General features: G+C 36.4%; 1 pseudogene; it reads left to right on the forward strand.

Annotated features, from left to right (window-relative positions):
* The first annotated feature begins 21,580 nt into the window (after positions 1 to 21,580).
* On the forward strand, positions 21,581 to 23,014 carry LOC145050942 (cyclin-dependent kinase F-4 pseudogene; annotated as a pseudogene).
* Positions 23,015 to 26,355: the final 3,341 nt, after the last annotated feature.

Consider the following 26,355-nt stretch of genomic DNA (forward strand, 5'->3'; position numbering starts at 1 on the left):
CACACTCGAGTTCTTCGGATACGTAAGCAGTGACGAACTTCCGAGGTGTACGCCCTGCGTAGAGCATTACGCCCAGCGTAATGCGAGGCCTCAGCCTCCTATAAAAGGCTTGCGAGGGCAGCCGACTCCATTTGCCAAATTCTCTCCTCTTTCTCCTGTTTTGCATCGTTTTGCGTGCCAGAAGTATCCCGAATCCCCGGTATTAATCCCGAGCTCCGAAGCAAGTCTCGAAGCCCCGAAGATCCCGGGAAGTGAGATTCCCGAGCCGAAGCTCTGCCCGCGAGAAGCCAATTTTTGTGAAGATCTTCCAGTTCTACCGAAGAATACTACTCTTATAGCCGTAGTGTTGTCCGATCATCTTTTGATCAAGTGAGTGTGTAGTTACTTTCTTCTGACGCGTAACTATGAAGTATTTTATACGATATACGTGTTATGTGTATATTTTGTTGTTATATGTGTGAATGTATATTCACTTTCTTCTATCTCAAAGATATGATTTTTTCTCTATGAAATACGTGTTATGTGTATGTGTCTCATCTGTTGATTGGAATATGTATTGAATGAGAATGCTATACAGGTTTTAAACTATGTATAAAAATATATATTTTTATCTACTAATATGTTGGGTAGAACATGGGTAGATAGTTGATGTGTGATAAACAGATGAGAGGCCTCGATGATGTTGTTGAACTAGTTATTCAGCGGAGTATGGATAACGACCACAGACTCTTTTTAGACAGTCCTGTGGAACGCTGGCAGGTTCATAACATGTAGGTGTTGTGAACGATGTGTTCACTGGTGTACTCTATCCCCCTCATGGTTGCCTTTAGGATGTCTATTGTTGAGGAAACCCCTTTGCAGTAATGTCCGTCCCGATGAAAATCCTAGATTAGGTCCCTTGAGATAGATGTTGTTTTAGGGACATAAGGTAAGGATAACGGGAATGGGTAATTGAGTTATTGTTTGTTGGTGAAATTAAATATAATTATTTATTGTGGGTGGAAAACCCTATATGCTCACCAGGCTCCCAAGCCTGACCCACTCAGTTTTATTTGTATTACAGGAAGTGGCGCAAGGGCATAAGATGGATGAATCATCGAGTTGTTTTGTTTACAAGTCTGTATATGTATATATTTGTTGAATGACTTGTAATGTTATCGTTTATGCTTTATGGTCTGTATCGGAACATGACATCCCGAGTTTTGATTATATAATGAAAATGCATCTCTTGATGAAATGCTTTGATAAATATTATTTTATCATATTTTGTTTTTGGGAACAAATTCCGCAACTCTTTTAAATCAAAAGGATTTACTCTGAAATTATTTTAAAAAGCATAAATGAAATCGGTCTTTTCTGGCCGAGATTTTGGGGATGTCACAAAGGGGGAGCTTGAGAGACACGTTGAGCAGCAGTGGCTTCCTGAGCTTTCTGAATTGTTTCGGCCATTGCGGACATCCAGTCTTGAACCTTGAGGATGGTGGCTATGGTATTGGCATTGTTTATGGCATCTGCCCAATACTTGGCCACAACTTGTATCTCTTGTTCCTTGAGCTGCTGTTGTTTGATTTGCTGATCCTTGCGAGCTTGGAGTGCCCTACAAAAAGCGGCATATTTCTTGGCTTCAGCCTCGTTAGAGGGTTGATATCTGCTCCAAGAATCACTTGAGTTCTCATCATCACTTCCTTGTTCACGCACCAAGGTGTCCCTTGGGTTCACGGATCCTTGCACATTTGTGCTCACCATGCCTAAACCACCTGTTTCTAATGAAAGCAGAGTAGGATTTCCTGAGCTTCCTTGATATCCTTGACCTGTAGTCAAGTTTGGCCTCGGCTCAGTTCTGGCATGGGCGGAAGAAATGCCCTGCGGATGGGAATGTGTTTGTAGTGTTTGGGTGACATTCAACAGGATGGAGTTCAACTCCTCGGGTGAAAAGATATGCAGTCGGGAAGCCCTGGATACTTTAGGGCGAGAACTAGTATAATCCCCTTGGGAATGTACTAGGGGGAGTCTCCTCTTTGCTGTGATTCAGACTCACTTTCTGAGTCTGAGAGGAAAAAGATAGTGGTGATGAATGGATGTGCAGGCATCCCAAGGACTACCGGAGCCTGTTGAGAGGCTGAGGTATCGGTCTGGTCATGCATTTGGCTAGTAGGATGATGTTTTCTTTTCTTGAGGATAGAAATGGGTTGGCGATCCTCATCAGAATCACTGCTGGAGTCATGGTGACTTGGTTCAGCAGTTGTCATTGCAGATGGTGTTCTTCTTTTCATTGAGGGTTTGGAAGGTTTGGGGGCATCTTTGTTGGCAGTTACAGATTTCTTTGTGTTGCGGGGACCATGGAGAGAAGAAACCTTGTGTTTACGTCTTTAAGAGACGTTAGAAAGAGTTGTAGAGGAAGGGACTGCGGTACCTTCAGGGTTTAAGGTTGCGGATGGAAGAGGCGGGGTAGGAAGGTATGGGTCAATACCTTCCGTAGCCTCAATATGGTATGAGACATCAGCAGTCTCGAGACCAAGGGTGGAAAGAATATGAGTAGGGAGTCTGCGGATTGGACCAAAAATAGTTTGATCGAAGGAAGGGTTGTACCTTTTTAGATCTTTGGTGACGAAGAAGTTGATGTCATCACCCATGTCAATCTCTGCATCCGCATGCAAGTCAGATATGCAGAGAGATCATAACCTAGCAAAAGTAAGCTCGGATGGGTTCTGCCTTGGGCTCTCCTTGGGAATGTATTGCAGAAAGTCATCCCAAAGGATCTGACCATAGTTCACATCGTGGACTGTGTAGATGCTCCAAACCAGTTCCAAAAGCTTTAGGCCCATGTTATTCGTGCCTCCGGTTATGCCGGACAGACTGCAGATGATAAAATGACATACAAACAGCCAGACCGCAGGCAATTGTTTCTTTTTCAATTCACCAATTCCTTTGATCTTCTTCTGATAGCCCATCTGATACATTGTTGAGGTGATGTCCGCCATTGATGGTGTGAAGAAATTAATAGAGGGATGAAGAAGCAGATTGATGGCATTGAGAAATTTTTCTTTGGACAGAATGACAAAAGAATCATTGATAAGATTTAGGTGGACTTCCTGGGGGTTATCGATTGGGCGATAGGCAGAGAAAGCACATTTGTAGAGAGTGGAGAGTGGAACAACGTCTGTGAAAGCATCGAATGGTCCAAATAGAGGATGATTCTTCAAGAACTTGATCATTAGTTTTGTGGTAGCATTATAAGTGGGTTGATCTTCGAAAACTGCTCTGAAATTGCTAGAGGCAATTGTGGGAGAGTCTGAACCAGTTGGGTTTACTAATTTAGAGGCTTTTGATTGTTTCTTTGAGGCGTCGGCTTTCACCATTGTTGAGTTTGAGAGAGAGCTTGAAGAATGTACAAAAGGATTAAGGATTTTGAGAGCGTAAACATTTCTTTGTGGAGAAGAAAAGGGTTTTATAGTGGTTTATTGGAGCGGGAAACGTTTTTCCTTTTTTACCTAAGTGAAATTGGGTAAAAACGTTTGGGTTGATCTTTGAATTAGCGTCTCTAATCTTAACCACAGATTGACAAAAAGGGATAAAGATTGAAATTGGGATTAACCAGAAAAGGACTCTGCATTTAATGAAATGTCAGATGTTGTATCACATCTTGAGAACGTGTGGAGGGGGTGAGAAAAATCCCTTGGATAAAGTAGAAGTTGTAACGGATGTGATGGTTTGGGGTAATAGGAAAAGACATATTAGAGGATTTGATTTGGAAAATCTTTTATTTTATCATCATACCCAAAATAGGTCTGACACAAGGTTTTGGGAGAAAAGAATGTGACAGTTTCTCAAAGGAATGTTTTTATTTAATGTTTTATTTAATTAAGGATCATTAAATAGCACACTATGTTTTTTTTTATTTAAAAAAAATCAGTCTGAGCAACAGTTTATGTAACTGCGGATGAACACGTCATTGAGGATGGCTTCTTTTTCATTGCGGATGACTGCAGTGGGAGAAACTGAGAAGAACACTTGTACAAAAGTTAGTAATAACAAGTAAGAAAGACCCGTGAAAGATAGATATAATATATGGTTGCGCTACATTGACTGCGGTACACAGGATGTACCAAAACCATCTATTATAAATGTCTTTCTGCTAGGACCACAATGGAGACCAAGAGGGTTTGCGGTACCTATCAATTCAAGAAGAATTGAGGGTCCGGATTCATCATCCCTAACATTTGTAAGAACACATTGAGTTTGGTCGAGTCAAGTGCTTTTGTAAAGACATCAACATTCTCTTCATGAGTAGGGACAAAAATGAGTTCGATGATACCTTTCAAAATGTGGTCTTTGATGAAATGATACCGTAGTTCATATGTTTTGTCTTGGAGTGCTGAATAGGATTATGAGAAATCGCGATGGCACTTTCAGAATCACAGTAAATTGGTATCCGCAACATTCTGTATCTGTAGTCTAACAGTTGAGTTTTCATCCATAGAACTTGAGAATAACAACTGGCTGCGGCCACATATTCTGCTTCTGCAGTAGACAAAGAAACACAGCTTTGTTTTCTTGAGGAACAGCTGACAAGTCTACCTCCCAAAAATTGACATCCACCTGATGTACTTTTTCGATCAAGCTTGCATCCAGCATGATCCGCATCGGTAAATGCTTGTAGACTGAAATCATTGCCTATGGGGTACCATAGACCAAGAGATTTGCTTCCTTTTAGGTACCAGAGAATTTGTTTAGCTGCGGTCATGTGTGACACTTATGGGTCAGCCTGATACCTTGCATATACACCAGTAGCAAAGACAATGTCCGGTCGGCTTGCGGTGAGGTACATAAGAGAGCCAATGATACCTCTATAAGTCTTGTGATCCACATATTCGCTAGAGGGATCAGCAGAGATCTTATATCCGAAGGCCATAGGGACCTTAGCCGAGGAGCAGTTTTCCATAGAGTATTTATTCAAAAGTTCAGTGGTGTACTTCTCTTGATGAATGAATATCCCTTGCTGAATTTGTTTGACTTGAAGACCTAGAAAGAAGTTAATTTCTCTATTCATGCTCATTTGAAATTTGTTTGTCATGAGCTTGGAAAAATCATTCACCATTCCTTGATCCATCGATCCAAAGATGATATCATCCGCGTATATTTGTACAAGCATAAGGTGGTCACCATTTGCTTTTCTAAACAAAGTGGGAACAATCACTCCTCTTTTGTAGCCTGACGAGACTAGAAATTCAGAAAGAATCTCGTACCAAGCTCTTGGAGCTTGCTTCAGACCATAGACTGCCTTTTGAAGCTTGTAGCAATGGTCAGGGAATTCAATATTTTCAAAACCGGGAGGTTGTTGTAAATAAACCTCTTCTTTCAATTCCCTATTAAGAAAGGCACTTTTAACATCCATTTGGTGTACCTTGATGTTTTTGTGGGCAGCATATGCTAAAAAGATTCGAATTGTTTCCATTCTTGCCACCGGAGCATATGTTTCGTCATAGTCAACACCTTCTAGTTGACTATACCCTTTTGCAACTAGTCTTGCCTTATTTCTGATAACCGCACCAGCTTCATCTAACTTGTTCTTGAACACCCATCTTGTTCCAAAAATAGTATGGCCTTGTGGTATGGGAACAAGTTGCCACACTTTGTTTCTTTCGAATTCTTCCAGTTCTTCTTGCATTGTAGAAATCCAACCAGCTTCTAATAATGCTTCTTTGATCGATCGAGGCTTGACTGCGGACATGAATGTTGCATAGTGACAATGGTCAGATAAGTCTTTGGCAGATCGAGTCTGGATACCTGCGGATGGATTGCCAATTATTTGACCTGGTGGGTTGTCCTTCGTCCATACGTGTAGACGAGGCATCAGATGGTCAGTGGTTGCGGTAGAAGGAATGTCTTCAATATCAAAGGTTTCTTCGGATGGGAATGGAAGTTCTCCCTGGATTTGAGAACATCCTGCAGAGTTATCTTGGCTTGTTTGAGCGAGAATGAAATTTTCTTGAGCAGCTTGGAGAGGTTCCTCCTGGATTGCTGATGGGAGTTCCTCTGGAACCTAAGAAGGTTCCCCCTAGACTGTTGATGGGAGAGAAATGATTCTTGAATCAGTTCGAGTGTCAATGGTTTCTATGATTTCATCATCCGAATCCGAAGATACGTTTGATGGTAGTGATCTTCTGAGGAGAGGGGCTTGAGCATCATCAAATACTGTAACCTCGATGGTTGTTGCTTGATCCGGAGTAGAGTTTTCCCCCCTCAACCGGAGAGGTGAAAGTATTGAGAGACGCTACTTCGGATAGAGACGGACCAGAAACATCAGCGTGTTGTTGTTGAGCAGTTGGTGACACTAGAACTTCGGATAGTTTTGCAGTTTCAAAAGGGTCGAAAAGATCATCATATATGACTTCAACCAGGTTTAGAGGACCCGAAGAAGCAGGAATGTCACTTTCCATGATGGTAGTGGTTTCATTGGATGGAGAGATGTTGCTGATGTAAGAATCATCGAATTTCACATCGAAGCTTTCAATGATTAGCCTTGTACGTCTGATAAGAACCCGGTAAGCAACCTTGTTCGTAGAATAGCCAAGAAAGATGCCTTCATCGGACTTCGGTGCAAATTTGTTAAGTTGATCTCTGTTATTGATCACAAAACATCTACACCCAAAGATGTGAAAGAAATGAACATTTGGTTTTCGGTTGTTGAGACCCTCATATGGTGTTTTATTGAGGCGTTTGCACACGATGCTTCGGTTTTGAACAAAGCATGCAGTTGCTACGGCTTCAGCCCAGAAGTAAAGAGGAAGGTGTGCGAAGTTGAGCATGGATCTGGCTGCTTCAGCTAACGTACGGTTCCTTCTCTCTACTACACCATTTTGTTGAGGTGTATAAGGAGCTGAGAAGTTGTGATTGATACCTTTATAAACCAAGAATCTATTGAGTGGATGCGTCTTACAGACAACTTGATCTGGAGTTCTATCTCTTTGATGAAGTTGATGAGAATCTACGGTGTTTCGGATTTGAGTATGAGGAAGAATACCCAAGTGAAGTGAGTGAAGTCATCAACTATAACCAGTATGTACTTTTTCTGATGAAGACTGACTACGGTTGATGGACCGCAGAGATCAATGTGTAGAAGCTCAAGTGGTTCAGATATTGAAGAGTCAACCACCATGGGGTGACTCGCTTTAGACTGCTTACCACATTCACAAGAAGGACATAGAGTGTCATTGTTGAACTTAAGAATGGGTAATCCTCTGACCAGCTCTCCAGTAACCAAGGTGTTGATATACTTAAAGTCGAGATGAGCGAGCTTGCGGTGCCATAACCAGCTAACTTCGGATACAGCTTTGGAGAGAAAGCACAGCTGCGGTTTTCCAATGATGAGAGAGACATCCAGAGGATACATGGTACCTTCGGATCGTGACTTGATTAAGCAGATGCTTCTATCACTTGTCATAACATAACAGAATTGATCATCAAACTCAACTCGATGGTCTGCCTTACATAGTTGGCCAACACTGATGAGATTGTGTTTAAGGCTTTCTACATAAGCAACCTTTTGAATTGAGAAGTTCCCCGTAGTGAGTACACCGTAACCTCGGATGATTCCATTCGCATTGTTGCCGAAAGTAACATTTCCACCATTGCATATAGGCCTAAAATCCCGAAGGTATTCTAACCTTCTGGTCATGTGCAAGGAGCAGGCACTGTCAATTAACCATTCATCTTCTTGTTCCTCCTTACACAAAGCCTGAGAATTACACGATTAGTTTAGGTATCCAAACTAGTTTGGAGCTTGGGAAAACAGGTGAGTTTCTGAGTGATGCATGGACAGGTTTCATGTCAACTTTTAAACCTAGTCTTGGATGTTTGTGCAATCTTAGAGTGTAGTGTGTTTTTGTAAAGTTACGAGGTTTCTGATTTTTGCAACTACACTGAAAATCACAGGTTGAGATTTTGTCTTTAGTTCTGATACCTCGTTTGGTCAGTGGTCTAAAGGAAGAGTTGTTTGATTTTTGGCTAAACCGAGGTTGAAAATATCTGACATGAGTATTGTCATTTTTCTGAAAAGTTTGTTTTGAAATAGGTTTAGCACGTGTAGATCTTTGTGTCCTTTTTGTTGGATTTGGTTAAGTACCCTTCAATATGTGAAAAGTTTGACGTGACTTCAAAAGTGTTGGAGTGGGTAAAATACCTTTCCATTTCAGATCATCTGAGGAATAGATTTGAAAAACACCGTTTTGAAAAGACTTTGAACCCTTTTTAGTCGTGTCAGATGACTTAGGAATGACTATTGAAACTGTACATTCCTTTTTGGATGTTTTCTTGGTGGTAGGATTTTTTGAAAAGTAGTGAGAGAAAACAAATTTTTCTAGACTTTTGGACTTTTGGGATCTGACATGCCTTTTGTTTTTTGAAAATATTTGTCTATTTGTGCCTCGAGAGCGAAGTTCTTCTTTGAAAGCCTTTTTAGCTAAGGATTTTGGTGAACCGCAGTCTTTGTTATTCAACTGCGGTTTCCTAGAATCTTTGGAAATTTTGTGAAAATGTGGGCTTGAGTCATCAGAACTTGAGGATTCTGGGATTTGGTAACATTGACCTACTTCGAAATTTTCTATGGGTAATTCATGAAAATTTGTTTAAAGAGTGGTAGAACTTTTGTTTGAAGACTGCGGTGAGGATGACTTGATTACCGTAGAGTATGTCTTAGTTGGGACTTAAGTGGGACTTATGTGAGACTTTTGACTACAGTGAGGGATAATGCAGTCTGAGGACAAAGATGGAAAGTCTCTAGAGACTTCGGTGTCCTCAATAACAATTTCTTCATCAACTACGGATGAATTTTGAAAACTTGGGAAAGTAGTGCCACTGATAGGAGTTTGATCACATGTGTGATCAGAAACCTCAGGCATAATTTCGTCAATGACACAATTATTGTTTAGGTTGTGTAGTCTACCGAAGTGAGTTTTGATATCTTCGGTAAAAGTCTTGTCATTGACTGGGAAATGAAATTCACGGTCTGGAGGGACATAAAGTCTGTCTTTGTTGAACCAGGGTGAGGAATCCATTCCAGTAGGATATCCATTGGACCAACCCCAATTGTATGTATTGTCCACGGTTCCATTATTTACCAAAATTTCAATAGCTTCACTTTCATTGAACAGTTTTTCGATTAAAAGATTTAAACGTACAATTTCAGTTTGAGCTAAATCTCTCTGATTCAAAGCTATATCTAATTGGGTTTCACTCAACATTCTTGCATCTTTTTCTAACTCTAAATCTCTTTCTAACATAGCCATTTTGAGTCTTTTGTTGTCCAGTCGTCTTCTCACATGGAACATCTCCTGGGACGCAATGTTCTTCTCATCTAAGGCTTTGTTATAGTCTGTAAGGACGGAAGCACATGTGTCATTAAGATTATCTATGTAAGGTTGACAATCATGCATGCTATAATTTAGAGTTTGGATCATGAGTTTTACCTGTTCAACGATGCTTAGAGTTCCATCATTTGCCATGTAGCAGTAGTTTTTGTTCATGTTTAAAGACCCATCATCATTCGCAGTTTCCATCATGCATATTTTCCCTTTGCCATTAATATTGCTAATAGCTTCATCTTCATCTCCGGATGACCAGACTTGATGGTCTCTCTTGACATGGGCTACGTATGCCCTTGTTTTCTCCTTTTCTTCCAGCTCTTGAGCTATTCTAAGGTAGAATGCTCTGTCTTTAACTACATTGGCCTTAGAATCTCTTGCGAAGTCATTCTCTTTGTTGCATTTGTGACAAACAACAACATCAGTCTTGTCTTCTGATGGAGTACCGGAGTCAGAGGTTTGAGTAGGTTGCGGTGCTTCATTAGGTTGAGTATTATGAGATTGCGGTGGTGGATGAGAACTTTTAGGATAATGTGAGTGATTTGTCTGTGGGTTGAAGTTACGATTGAAGGGTGGTGTGTTGAATTGTTGGTTTTTGCGAAAAGGGTGAGGTGGTAGTCGATTGAATTGTTTGCTGACAAGAGCGATTGCCTTTAGAAATTCTTCTTCATCATCATACTCTATATCAGCTTCGTATGACTGTGGTGAAGTATCATACGAGGAAGTGTATGTTTGGTTTTGTGGGGTTTGTGCTATGAGGGCCAGAGGTCCTCCGAAGTCAGCACAGTCTTTGAGTACGGTGGATTCATGTGCTTGGAGTTCCCCATAGAATTTGTAGAGTGATAAGGAATGAATCTTTCTATCACCTTGGACTATCATTTTGGTTGTAGTCCAATGTCTTCCCAAGCCATTAAGGAACTGAAGGTTTGTTTCATGGTTACTACGGATGGTGCTCGCATTGGATAACTTGGTGACAATCAGGTTGAATCTTTTGAATGAGTCTTCCAAGCTTTCGCCGGTGTGAGCTTTGAAGTTGTTGCACTCGGTGAGTGCAGTTGTGAGCATCTTGTCTTGAGCTTGCTCTGAGCCTTCGTACAGATTCTTAAGAACATCCCAGATCTTTTTTGCTGATTTGCAATTTATGATAATATCAAAGTTGTCAGAAGCAACTCCACATGAGATTTCATAAAAGGCAACAGCATCATTTTCCATTTTATCTAGATCATCCTTTGTGGGACGACTCATGGCTGGTTGACCTCCTCCAAGTCTTGTTCTAGCTCCGTCAGTTTGGACTGGTGTAAGGACTGGAACATGTGGTCCTTCTTCTATGGATCGCCATACATCTCTACCAAGTCTTCTTAAGTATCTTTCCATTCTTTGTGACCAGTGATGATATTCATTTGCAACCAGTATTGGGGCTCGATTTGAACCACCAACACTGTTGGAAACGTTCAGAGATAACGATTGTGCCATGTTTTGAAGTTTTTTTTAAATGAGCTTCAGTGGTATAGAAGGCTCTTCGAAAAATCAGAGTTCCGTTTTTCAAAAAGCAACCACTATGGCTCTGATACCAATTGTTGAGAGAAAAACTTTGAGACACACTTGAACAAATGTTAGAACAAGTATATAGCGGAATAGTTAATCTCGAAGGATCTAAAAGCTCAACAATAATATTAAGAGTTAGAAGTTAGAGAGTTAGTTGTGGAAAAGTAAAGAAATGTAAATGACAACAATTGTTATATCAAGTATACACATAAGCTGATTCATAACGAGGAGTGCATTCAAACCAAGTTAATAAGTGAGATCAAACTTAGTGATCAAGTCACAGAGGACTTGCTCCAAGGAGAGATTGTGATTGATTAAGAGAATAAGAATAAGTAAGATAGAAAGAGAACTTTGAGATGTGTATTAGAACTGGATGCAATAGATGATCTCTTAATACATGAGGATGAGCTCTATTTTTAGAGACTCAAAAGATAATAGCTTTACATCTCTAAGAGTAGCCATGCAAGGCATACTGGAAAATAGAGTGTTTTATAATAAAGACAAAGTAATGTAAACAAGATAGGGACTGCGATTCTGAAGACTTCAATTGATGATTGTTGAAGAGACTGTTTGACTGCGGTGGCTTGGAGGCTACGGTAGTTGATTGTTCAAGAGGGTCACTTTTTTTTTGCTTCAACACATGCAAACCCTAATAGCTTTGGATCTAGTTTGTCTAATGAACATGCAATTGATAATCCAAAGCCATAAACCCTAGATCTAATAAACTATAACTGAAATTAGGGTTTAGATCTTACCTTTGATTGTTATATAGCAATAACAATCAATCCTTGGCTTCAGAAAGCTTAGTGCCTCAAGTGTTGCACCTCTAATGGAGTCACAAACACCACTAAGCAACTTGGATGAAGAGGGAGGAGAGAGGAGGCACCAAAAATGGATGGAAACCCTAAAGGAACACTTAGCCATGTTTTTGGGGCCTTAGGGGTCTTTATATACATAGGCTTTTAGGGTTTTGCACTTAGGAAACCCTAATATGACTGCTTAGGCCCTAAGCAGCCCATGGACTCTTTTAATCATATCCCTTGGACAAATTCCTTATGGGCTTCCCATAGAATTCGTCCAACCTATATTATTAATTGATCCATAACCTAATTATAATTATCATATGATTATAATTCCAGTCCCCTAAGTTTAATTAATCTCTTTTAGCCACAAAATTAATTCTTGACTAATATTAATTAAACAATATGATTTCTCCTTTAATATATTATTCTCATAATATATTAATAAATCATAATTAAACCTTTCTCTCCTTAATTCATCCTACATATTGCTATGGTGAAGGCAACCCAAAAGGACCATGCTCATAATCGGGTCAAGTACATACCAAAATATTTATGAACTTAGACACTAATACAACAGTCTCCCACTCGGATAAGTCTAATAACTATTTTGCATAACTTCAGAACCTGATCAGCAATCGTAGCTTTCAAAAGCCGCTGTCAAATCTGATCTTATCAGATACCGTGTCCTTTAGATAAGGGATTATATATTCCTCCATTCTCAAGATATCATATAGACACGAAACATGGATTTAAATCATTCTCTCTATCTATGTATTGTTTCCCGACATCTGATTTATGACGACTGACAACGGACTACAATTGAACACATCAACTTAGTCCCGGCTTGGCCAAGCGCTTAGGGTGTCATCACTAAATCATTGAGGGGCCCACAGATATCGCTTTTATCCCACTTTAGGTAAAAGGAATGGATAAACTTTGACTCAAATGCTCGCTTGCACCTACTAATCGAATCACACACAAAAATAAGTTTTATAACACCAAGTTACTGGTGTGTTTACTTTCATCAATGTACAACCGACCAGCAAATAACAACTCACACGTCTCGGTTTCAAGAATATACAATGTTATCGTCTCACTAATCACCCGTGATAAATCCATGAAGTGATTCAAGTGAGCGTGGGTTTAATCCAATACTTTAATCTTATCAAAGCACTCATGAACTCTGCAGCAAACTTGTGCTATGTCTAAACACTTTAGACAATCTACAGATAGATTCATGACAGTCTTCCTTCACACCTACTTCCAACGTATGACCGACTGTGGAGGTTCGAATAACCTAGTTATTTTGGAAGTCAAAACATGCAAAATGAAATGCAACGATAATACTTAATCCTATATGGCCCCAAAACTTTTGAGCGTAAATAAAACACTTTTCTTTAAACACCATATTGACTACTCATTATTCATTGTTTAATGTTTCGGATAATCAACTTATTACTTGAATTACAACAATATATGGTCTATGCTCCGAGCATGCACACTATGTTACCTATGATCCTTACTTTGTGAAATAGATCAATTGAAAACTTTTCCAATGAAACTCATTTATTTCACAATTCCCAATCCTTATCATTAGTGTAAGAACACAACATTCTTGCCACTAATAGAATATGTTAGATTCTAACATTTTATGCAATGATCCTTTCGTAATATCATAGCACAAAAGTCACCAAGACTTGGCTAATGAAATTCCAAGGTATTCTATCGGAAATTGTTACAAGACAATTCCATAGATGCGAAGTCTCACATTCAAAGTACATTCCTTTGAACATCCTTCTTGCATAAAAGTTTCTAATCTAGCCATAAACTCTCAATATCCAACTCCCAATATGGAAACATTTCCATATTTGCCATATGACAACTCATTCTAAATAGAGTCTTATTTATTCAAAATAATGTCAACATGGTCCATCCAATACTATACTTCCAACTACTCACAAGCAACAAATCCTTGGCGAACCTTAGATCGTCCTTTGATAGTTGTTTAATTATTTTAGCCAAAACCGTTCTAGTCCTTTTTACCCTCTTAATGCGCTAAGCATTTGGAAATTTTTAGAACGTCCAAACATTATAGCATATGCAATCGATCCTATACCCAAGGCGTATGGTACACGATTCATAATGTCTCACATGAAGACGTGATACTTTACCAGTCTTCTGCTATAATATTTCTAATTGCCATGTTCTCACAATTTTTATTATGAAAAGGGATGTCGTAATCATAACCAAATTTTGAGAATGCAATTATCCTTTCCATATATAGAATTTCCTCATGTTGAACCATTTCAACACAACATTCATATATATTTTATTAAATTTGATTAAAATTCCACAATCTAAGCCTTTAGATTTGAAATGAAGTATAATATTCTCTCCCTTAATTATAGCAAAACAACTTTTCAACCCCTACAACTTGTCAAACTGAATCTTTGTTTTCTATAATTAATATTGCTAACTTGAAATGTTTGAAATAATAATCATGCTCTCACTAACACGATGATTATTACCATACAAGCATAACACTTATGCTCCCACTAGCTTTGACATATATCTAGAAAACATCTGAACTTCCATAAAACAATGTTTGTTGAATTCCTTAAGTTCATATTTCTAAATACCTGATGCTTTGATAAGCCTTTATCTAAGCTTCTTAACCTCATACACCTTTACCTTAGAAAGCTCAATGTGTGTCTAAAGAAATTCAGAACTTATGTTACTAAGTCCCAAATGTTCAGACTAACTGTCAAAACTCACAATTCGAACTATGAATAGGGATTCCGTAATCATAATCGAATTTGAGAATACAATTTTCACAATTGCAATCTTCTTAAAATCTCTCTTAGTGAAAGCATTTCCTTACAATCATTTTCATGAAGGAGGAAACCTCATGACACTTAGATTTTAAAGTGTATGTGTTCCTATCCATGTGAATTTGCCAAAACCAAAGTTTGCGACAAATCAAAACTCATATGGACTGAACGTGCTCAATCTCGATTTCTTGCCTCATGGTAACATGAATGCCCACCATGTCTTCCAAGCAACTCACCCTTTCATATCAATGTACTTTCCATTGATCAAGGTGCTTTGTCTTTATGCATTCAAATGAGAACTCATAGAACTCACATGCATAATTAACTCAATTGGAATGGCACAGAAAAAGAGGATGTCATCCACGATAGGCTTTAAACCTCAAGTCGCGTGCTAGTGATGATCAACAAGGTTTAACTCTTGATTTGTTCTTGAAACCTTTCAAGACCATTAAGACTCCCACTGACTCCTTGACATATAAGATTCTCTTTGTCAAGGAACTTTTTTTGACAAAACAAATATTCAAGAGTTAGTGTAGCTTCTTATCAAGTTTAACACTTCACTCAATTGGTCCTAGTTGGTCTTTGTCTTATCCAAGACATCACAACTTACCAATTTCAAATGTACAAGAATAAGAAACTTTCTTATTCTATATTTGATAAGTGTTACAAACCTACTTAAGACTTGTCACTCATGTCACAATCTTGACTCTAAGACTTGATATTGGAACGAAGTATGATTGACTTCTTGATTTAACCATTTCTACAATTCCCGATTCCTCTTCTAAGACATACAAATGTACTAAGACTCACTTAGAGGATCAATTGAGATATGGTTCTTAATCATTAATACTTATCATAAAACACAATAAAAGGTACTCTCCCTTCTTCATAGAATAGAGAAACTTTTATCTTTCTGCCTACTCGATTCTTCTTATTCATTCTGCTATTTATTGAAACTTTTTCAATCAACTCAGAATTACCCTTAATCTTATAAGCATAATCATATTTACTAAACTTTAATAAATCATGAAGAATACTCTATCTCTCTTTGTGGTGGACTTGACCAGCACACAACCAAGTGTACCTGATCTCTAGCCCTTCTCTTGACTCTTTGTCAAGGAATTAGTCTAATTTCCAAATATGAAAGTTTTTCATTCATCACACAATGCAGGTTGCATGATTCCAAGTTTCTGTCCAATTGGAACTTGGGCGATGAGAAACTCTCCATATTTACTAAATTCTCGACATTTCACAAATAACATAATCAAGAATCACATCCAATTCAACATTGCTAAAATTAGAAATACATAAACATTCATTTTCACATATGCCATTGCAAGCATAAATAAATAAGACGAAATCAAAATTCATATTATTGCGGAAAAACTTGTCCTTAAAATGCAATTCAAATGAAAACTATGCTATTTCAATTTCTAAGCAATCTATTCTAACTCTAAAGTAGTAGCTCAAAAATCCGATCTTCAAGCAATGCGATCGAAATCCATTTCTTCACGATCAGATTCAACTTACTTCTTCCCTTAAGCTTCCTCTCTTTTCTTCGATCCTACAAAACATCAAAATGTAATCTTATCACATCATGTATTGAAAATCAAAGAATAGGAACTTATAGAGTTAGTTATTAGATTTTACCTGAAGTAGAGCCATACGTCTTGACTCTCCCATCTCTTAGATCTCTCAGGTAGTTTGGGCAGCTTCGTCTCTAATGCCCCTTCTCTTGGAAATAAAATCAAATGGACCCTTTGGCACAGCACATGGGACAATCTCATACTTAGTCCTTTCTGTACTTCCAATGTTGCTAGTGTCCATTGAAGTTTGGGAGTTTGATTCACCAGAAAAATTTGCTTGACCAGCACGCCAAATCATTGTTGATTCAGCAGCTATAAGCAAATAGGTGAGACTAATGAGGGTCACGTCGTGGTCCATCATATAGTACTCTCTAACAAACTCACTATATGATTCAGGAAGCGACTGAAGAACCCATTCAGCAGCCAACATCTTTGAGATATCAATACCCATCATCCTTAACCTATCAATGTGTGATTTCATCTCTAAGATGTGTGCACACACAGGTTTCCCATCTTCGTGTTTACTTGATAAAAGGGCTTGAGTGAGCTTGAACTTTTCAAGCCTTCGAACTTGTGGGTCAGGGAAAATAATTGGAGTTGGTGGAGGAAGTGAAGCATGATCTCTGTTTCATCGATCATATCGTGGAATATCATCTTCATTTGGAAAACTTGTTCCATGGGATTTGGGAAGACCATTGTAAGATACAAACATCTACAAAACGGGAGAAAATCAAGTCAAGTTGATTAGAATCCTTGATGTAACACCCAAATGAAACATCAAGGCTAGGATCCAACACAATACTCTACAACCTAGAAGAGAGATTCCATAATCTAGTTGCAGAATATTTGAAGGTAAGTAAATGAAGATTTACCAATTTCCACCATGAAAAACGAAAAAGAAAAATTTAAGTTTTAAATAAATTGAAACTCCTAGATCTTTTGAGATTCATTGAACTTTTCAATGGCATGTTTAAACTCGATTATGCCCTTCAAGTTTGTGACTGGGATGCTGAGGATCACAAACAAGGTGTAAATAACCATACGAATCTACGTGGTGCACTCAATGCTACTATCACCTAATCAATGTGTCGGTTAGCCACACACGCTCCATTGATCTATGATAAACATCGAGCCACCCTTCGCCACCAATGTCAATCCCAAATTAGTGTTCTGGTTAACCACACACGCTCCACTAACATTTGACAAGGGTACGAAGTGTAATTCCATGGATTAGCATACAATTTCACATTTTGTCTAAAGTAACTAGAATTTGGGAATTTGTAAAAGCATGTAGTTACTTTGTACTTCATTATACTTATAATGGAAGGCTTCTGTCCTATCCTACCCGTTCGGCTAACGACCCTCCACTAGTCAAGAGTGCAGTGGGTAAGAGTGGATACCCTTTCAATTGCCATTTTATAGGCAATTTCCTTAAACACCTCTTATAGACCAGCTTCGTGAATGAGGCCTATTAACAGTAAGACTGACTCTTTACTCATATATATATATATATATATATATATATATATATATATATATATATATATATAATATTAGACTTCTGATGTTACATATATATATATATATATATATATATATATATATATATATATATATATATATATATATATATAGTATAGGGTGTATTTTACACTTTTAAAATACTATGTGGTTTTATTAACTTTCTCTTTTAATTAAACTTTTAATTAACTTAACCAAACCATGAGGGTGTAATTTGAACTTTTCAAAATACTAGAGTTTTAGAATTTAAATATTACATAATTAAACTATTAATCAAAATTTTAAATTCCAAAAAATTGAGGGCAAGTTTTGAAACATTTCAAAACATTAGGGTTTAGAATTTAAATATTTCAAAATTAAACTTTTAATAAAAAAAATTTATTTCCAAAACTTGAGGGCAAGTTTTGAAACTTTTCAAAACATTAGGGTTTAACTATTTAAATTTCAATAACAAAACTTTTAAGTTCAAATTTAAATTATAAAACTTAAAGAGAGTAATTTGAAACTATTCACATAAGGCAATTATCTAATTTTGACCTAGTTAAATATCTTGCAGGATAATTCATCAAATAACTCAAATAATTAAACATTATCTTTTAAAGTAACAAATATTTGATTAAATGGTAATTATCTACTATTTTGGTAAGGATATTCACCCAAAATCAATAAAAAAAAACGGATTTTATTAATTAAAAACGTTTATGGTAAGTATCCCAAGCCAAAACAGCAAGAAAATCGCCAAAAAAACGTTGCCAGACCCTCGGACTCGCCGAGTCAGAGACTGGACTCGTCGAGTTCATCAACTGACTCGCCGAGTCAGTCAAGCAGAAGGGTAAAAAACATTTTATTCAACCAATAAACTATCAAATAAGCATCAATTCACTAACAAACAGCCCTAGGCTCTAATACCATTGATGGGCTTTTGAGCAATACATCAATCCTATGGTGTACATGCAAACCCTAATAACTTTGGATCTAGTTTGTCTAATGAACATGAAATTGATAATCCAAAGCCATAAACCCTATATCTAATAAACTATAACTGAAACTAGGGTTTAGATCTTACCTTTGATTATTATATAGCAATAACAATCAATCCTTGGCTTCAGAAAGCTTAGTGCCTCAAGTGTTGCACCTCTAATGGAGTCACAAACACCACTAAGCAACTTGGATGAAGAGGGAGGAGAGAGGAGGCACCAAAAATGGCTGGAAACCCTAAAGGAACACTTAGCCATGTTTTTGGGGCCTTAGGGGTCTTTATATACATAGGCTTTTAGGGTTTTGCACTTAGGAAACCCTAATATGACTGCTTAGGCCCTAAGCAGCCCATGGACTCTTTTAATCATATCCCTTGGACAAATTCCTTATGGGCTTCCCATAGAATTCGTCCAACCTATATTATTAATTGATCCATAACCTAATTATAATTATCATATGATTATAATTCCAGTCCCCTAAGTTTAATTAATCTCTTTTAGCCACAAAATTAATTCTTGACTAATATTAATTAAACAATATGATTTCTCCTTTAATATATTATTCTCATAACATATTAATAAATCATAATTAAACCTTTCTTTCCTTAATTCATCCTACATATTGCTATGGTGAAGGCAACCCAAAAGGACCATGCTCAAAATCGGGTCAAGTACATGCCAAAATAGTTATGGACTTAGACACAAATCCAAAAAACCTGATGGTTGATTGGACCCATAGTATGTTATTATTGTGTGTGTGTGCGTTACTTCTTTTGTTGGTATTTTGGAGGAACTCACGAACTTTTGGGCTTACAGTTTTGGATTATGTTCCAGGTACCTCATATGATCGTGGGAAAGCAAAGACATGATCATGATACTCCTCATGTTGTGTTTTGTAATTTTATGAAAAACTCTGATGTTTAAACTGTTTTGAAAACTATAATGTAAACAATTATGATTTTTGGTTGGTTGAAAAAGTTTAAATTTTTATGAATTTTTACGTATGTTACACCAATTTGCGGAGGGTATATAAGGATATTAAACCATAAGTTGGTTTTTTTTTAGTTGTGTTGATCAACCAAGAGCAAAATGAGAAATAGAAATTTTCTTTTCGAAACCTAAGAGAAAGATAATTTTATTGTTTTACAATTGAAAGGAAGAAATTTATCTTTGATCTTCTTTGACGCATAGCTTATCAAGATCATTCGTTCTAAGGTATAAATTATGCACATTTTCATTGCTTGAAGGTATGAAATTCAACCATCAGATACCCTACTTCTTTAATATATAATCAGTAGATTGTTTTCATGAATGAAGATATTTAGGTGTTGAATTAAATGTTATTGGCATCCAATATATTTTGGTAACGCCTAATGACAGCTAGCTTGATGAAGAGTCCCACCCTAATAACTTTGAAGTCAAAACCGTTAGGTTTATTGTCTTACAATTGAAGTGTACATGATGTACGGAAGGAAAAATGTTTTCTTAAGTTAGGTATTATTAAACCTGGTGGGAAACTTGGCCAAGAAGTACAAATAGTCAAACGACCTTATTAGGCAATTATGCAATTCATACAAAAGGTATTGTTTGGGGTTAGTTTTTTGTCCTTAATTGTACGACCTTTTGAGTTGTTTATCAGGTTGTACGATTTTGAAGAGTGTGTTACAACAGTTTTAAGATGAGGAACAAGATATACATCTTCTTATTAACTTTACTTAATTACTTGTGTACTTTTTGGCATGTATATTCTTGTTTTTAATGCCTCCGACTATATAGTTGATCTTCTACCTTTAGAACATAACATAGGTTCCAATATGTATAATCAATAACAGTTGATGTTAATATATCATTCTTAACACAAATCACTAAAAATAAAAATAAAAAATAAAAAATAAAAAATAAAAAAGTATCACGTATCTTTTTCTTCCTGTAGTATGTATAATGTAACGTCCGTGTATGTGGCAAGATCTTTTAGTCATTTGATGAGGATGATGGAAAACTAATCAAATCATATTTGGGGTGTTCTGTTACATAAAATTAGAAAACATAAGAAATTCTAAGAGTTTTCATTTAGAAAATATCAAGGGATATATAAATCTAAAGTATGTTGTTATTTTGATATTTTGATTTTAGATGTGAAAAATGGAATATGTGAGTGCACCTTGGGGGTGATACCGACAATTTAAACAAATATAACAAGTTTGTGAATAACCGGAACAAAGTTATACTTATAAACACAATGCTTTCATTTATATAAAAATAATATACAAACTAGTTCAAGAATAAATTATTTTATGTATTATTTTTATGGTACATTTTAAATCAACAACAACTACTTAAAGTTTATTAAAATTGATTTTTTTTTAGTTATTTTAGTTAATTTGGATTTTAATTGATATAATATGTTACTTTTATAAGATATTTAGATGTTTATAAAACAATTTTTGTATAAAACTGATGACATATTTAAAAGATTATGACGATGGTTATGATTAAATTTGGAAAGTTGGAAATGTAGATGTTATAAGTTGGACAAAATTTAATTGTTAATAAAACTTGTGTGGAATGGAGATAACCGAATATAAAGGTAGTGATATTTTTTAGTTTAGTAAATAAAATTTATAATTATAATTATACAAAGCTATAAGTTGATTGGAGCCATTTTTTAAGTTGTTTGGAGCCAAAGCAACCGTGCCTACATGTCATATAATATGAAGTCAGGTATAACCGTAAGATAATTATATATGGAAACTTAAAACCCTAAATCTTGCATATCTGAAATCTCAGTACTTAGTAGTATAAATAATAACCTACTTACATTCACATTCACAATAGACTGCCGACCCAATTACCCCATTCACCTATCTTCGTTCCCTATCCCTTTTCTTTAACCCCTTCCTCCATCGTTCATGTTTTATAATTAAGGTGATGTGTTGTTGATATACGTAGCTATTGTTTCTGTGAGTTCCTCTTCCTGGTTTGTGTGTTTTCTTAATTGAGAAAGCTAGATCGAAAACAATGGAGCAGTATGAAATACTGAAGGAAATTGGGAGTGGATCATATGGGGTTGTCTGGGGAGCATGGGATGAACACACAGATGAAGTGTTTGCCATCAAGAAACTGAAAATGAGGTGCAACTCGGCCAAAGAATACATCAACCTGACAGAAGTCAAGGCACTGCGCAAGATGAATCATCCAAACATCATAAAGCTCAAGGAAATCATCAAAGAAGACGACAGTTTGTACTTGGTGTTGGAATACATGGAATGCAGTCTGTGCGAGCGTATGACATGCAGGAAGAAGCCTTTTTCAGAGGACGAGATCAGAGACTTGTGCTTCCAAATCTTTCAAGGTCTGGCATACATGCACGACAACGGCTACTTTCATCGTGACCTCAAACCGGAGAACCTTCTTGTTTCCAAGGATGTAATAAAGATTGCTGATCTTGGTCTAGCTCATGAGATGAATGGCAAACCGGCCACTGATAATATTGGGTCCCGCTGGTATAGTGCCCCTGAAGTTCTTCTTGGGCAAGAATACGATTCTTCAGTTGATATGTGGGCAATGGGTGCAATCATGGCAGAACTATTTACACGCCGCCCACTGTTTCCTGGTAAAAATGACGGAGATCAAATGTATAAAATCTGCAGTGTGATCGGCAGTCCAACAGAAACCACATTCAGCATCGTAAATAGCAACTATCTTGTATTCCCACAGCTTCCTGGTGTCCAACTTTCTTCGCTGTTACCATCAGCAAGCCTGGAAGCACTCGATCTGATTGCCACGCTTCTTTCATGGAATCCATCCGCGAGGCCGACAGCTATGGAGGCACTTGAGCATCCTTTCTTCTATACCTGTTACAAAGTTCCTCCACCCCGACCCATACCTCTGGTATTCAAAAGTTGTGCATTTTGTTATCAAAGGGAGGAGGATCCAACCAAACAACTGATTCGTCTGCTCCCAGAAAATCCATTTTATGAAACAGTACTAGATCCTTCAGAAAACATGATTCGTCTGCTCCCAGAAAATCCACTTTATGGTTCCGAAGCGGTAGATCCCTCTGAAAACTTTAGGCCTCTGCTCCCACAAAATAGGTTTGATGGTTCCGAAAAAGGAGACCCCTCAGAAAACATGGTCTCTCTGCTCCCAGAAAACTCATTACCTGGTTCAAAGAATTGCGGATTGTTAAGCAAAATGGAGATGAAGCGGGATTCGTTGAAGCTGAAAACAAGAACAAAGAATTGCACAATTGGTTTGGAAATTGATGCAGTGCACATTGACGAGCTAGCAATAGCATATATGGATAAGTTGGAGAAGAACAAGAGGGGTAACGGAAAGAGACTCAACTTCAAGAGGATCAAAGGAAAGAGGCTCAACAAACAGACATAACTCTTGACGGACGGATCTAACTTCAAACTGCCTCCCTTTTCCTCAAAATTTAGCTTGTTTCGGGTTTTAGAACTATTCTGTTTTTATTGTAAATCAACTGGTTTCCATCAATCATGTGAATGGTTAGCAAATTAATTTCATAATTAATTAGTGTGTCAGTTTTAGTTTTTAGATAATTGGCAAAATATACCTCAGGAATTTAACATGAACCTATATAAAAGATGGAATGTAACCTTGGGATTTAATATGAACTTCCTTAATTTGAAAATTCTAAAACAGTTATAGTATTTGTGCTTCCCTTTTGGTGACATCAAGAAAGGGATGTAACTGATGCATCAATTTGCTCCTAGAACCAGAAAATTCAGTTTACTAATTTATAAGTCAGAAGCATGCATAGTAATGGTTATTCGATATTAAAGATGCATGGTTGGTAGTTTTATTGTATTTATATAAAAATTTCATGTTGAAAGCTTTAAAAGTATTTTTGAAATTTCATTGAACGACTATAGTCATTTTCCAAAGAACTAAACTAAAATAAAAAATCTCTCTTGTGTTCCGTTATTGCACTTGGTTAACGTCTGAATGATATATATATATATATATATATATATATATATATATATATATATATATATATATATATATACACACACACACACACACAGAGACACTAGTCGTTACCCGCGCAAAGCGACGGTGACACATAGTTTCCTTTGGCGAATAATTCTTTTTCTGCGATTAGATTCCTTTTCGAAGTGATGACCAGTTTCTTTTTCGCTGTATCGACTAATTTCCTTTTGTTGAATAATTTTATTTATGTGAATAATGTACTTATGGAAAATTTCTTTTCTAAAACAACACAGAATGCATAGACAAATATCACCTACGATTATCTAGTTCTATTTGCGGTATGTGCCAACTCAAATGATCAAAGTAGATGAGAGTGAACCGGAAGGACCTCTAGTTGATTGATTTCATGAATACTACCACTTTGAATGTTATACTTCATATTATTTTTAAGTGGACGTTTATTTTTTTTGTGTAACTTGTATCTTAAACTATGCTTCTTTTCATGTATTTTTAATTTCAAACTATGTTGGTTTATGTATTGTAAATATTTTCTAAGCTTATGATGGTCTATGTATTGCTAATATTCGCTTGAAGGAATGATTTGAAGACTATAATTCCTATTATTTCAATTTTGATGCTTATGGATTTATTGTATGCGGAAAAGAATGAGATGTGATTACATATTTCATTCAACAAGCTATAGAAATACAAAAAATATTTTAGTTATTTTACTTAACTTTGATGACTATTTAATAGTTTTTTTAAACACATAGGTATTAATTATATTATGAATATATGTAAGAAACAGAAAATAAACTTCGACTCCAAATTATAAAAGAAAAAGATATTAGTATTTTAACCACCGAAGGTTTGAACTAAATCTAATTTTCTTTAGTTAAAGATTTTGAGCTTGTTTTAACTCGTTTCAAAAAGAAAAGATCGTTTTTTTTTTTTTTATTTAAAGTGTCTATAGTCATAAGGATAAAACTTTACATAGACAAAAGAGTGGAACCACACGTCACAATTGATCTTTTATTGACAGAATATATAATATGCAACTATACTTGCATGATCTTTTGTACATGTTCACGTTCATGTGTATCAAGAAACTAACCTTTAACAACAGACATGTATCTCTCAAAGTCACAACCTAATGATCTCATAGACTTAATTCGAACACTTGGTGCAAAACACAATCTCCGATGCGGGTCAATTATTTGATCACAACACGGAGTCTATTAAAAAAGTTTTCCCAAATGAACCGAAAAGTAAAAAACACAAGTTAAGGATTTTGCTTCATCAAACTATAATTGTTAATCGTTTGCAAGGATTTGACATTTTTAAAAGAAAAAGATATCGGATTCAAAAAATATCAAGTGGACTTTCGTCCAAGTGAGGCTTCAAGTGTCTCCTTTGAATTCCACATCAACATTTCAGAAAATTTCAACATCTTTGTCCTCTTTCACCTTTGCCCTGACGGAATAAAAAAGAAATATAGAAACCAGCAAGAAAGCAAAAGTATAGATGTGAGAAATCAAGAAAAATTAGATCCTAGACCATTTTGAGACAAAATTTTAGGTATTTACCATTATGGATGCATTTGATGGATGAAAAATTGAAATCAAAATTTGAAGGCTGAGCTATGGAACATGCAAATTGGAGCTTTATGAAAATATCGTACCTGTAGAGTCCATACACTACTCTCACATCCATCGCACCTTATACACAACTTTATTTGATCACCATCTATCCTGCATCCAGATAATTACAGCTCATTTTATACAACTGCTTTAATTTTGAAATAAACAATAAAATTTTGGTCTTGCCCTTACATTATTATCTTATTTCTCCCATCTATTTTTTATTTAGAGCTTAATATGAACCTTAACCTTGAAATTTTCTAAAAACTTCATTAATGTAACCACAAAAAAAACCCTCGATAGATTATTTATGGTGGGATCTGCTGAAAAAACTAAAGATATCAATAACCACCTAAAAATATTGCTAATAGGAATCATGTTGGTCAGGTAAGTGTTGCAAAGTAAGAGCCCTTAGTTACATGTGTTCACGAAAACTTTCAAGTCATATATGGGTGAAGATCAGAGAAGGTAAAATAAGAAAAGATAATAATAAAAAGATGAAGAAAGGTTCTGAAACCATACCAGGTGAGTACATGGTATTTTGGCATTCCTAAACCCTTCACAGATGACACAAAGTTTGAAAGACACACATATGAACACACAATTTGTAAAGATAATGGAATACTAAAATCTACACATACAAAGTTAAACACATGTACACAATTCCTTGGCATATACACACATACACAAGCACATAGAGGTAAACATCCAACAAACAGTGAGAAGTTTAAGACAGATAGTAGACCCAGATGATGTTAGGGTGGCATTTGGGGTTTCATGGTGTGATTTTAGCGGTTTAGGGCCGAGAGAGAGGATTTTACATAGGGAGACTCTGAAGGAGAAACCGTTAATTTATTTTTCTTTTCATTGCTTCTATTTCTTGTTTCTTTATCCTACATATAAAAAAAACTTGTTAAAATACTGATTTTGCTATTGTAAATCAAAACAATCAAAAACCAAAATCATGAGAAAGAAGAGGAACTACATGTTACCAGATCAAACACAATCCCACAGAAAAATCAAACCAGACCTTCAAACACATATTCAAATCAAGAGACCTGCAGCATTTGTTGGGTTTAATCAATAATCAGTTCTATACAAAACCCAAAAATCATAACCTACTAAAGAAAA

This window comes from Lactuca serriola, chromosome 5 (genome assembly GCF_051521515.1).
Source record: "Lactuca serriola cultivar US96UC23 chromosome 5, Lser_US96UC23_V15, whole genome shotgun sequence".
Classification (NCBI taxonomy): Eukaryota; Viridiplantae; Streptophyta; class Magnoliopsida; order Asterales; family Asteraceae; genus Lactuca; species Lactuca serriola.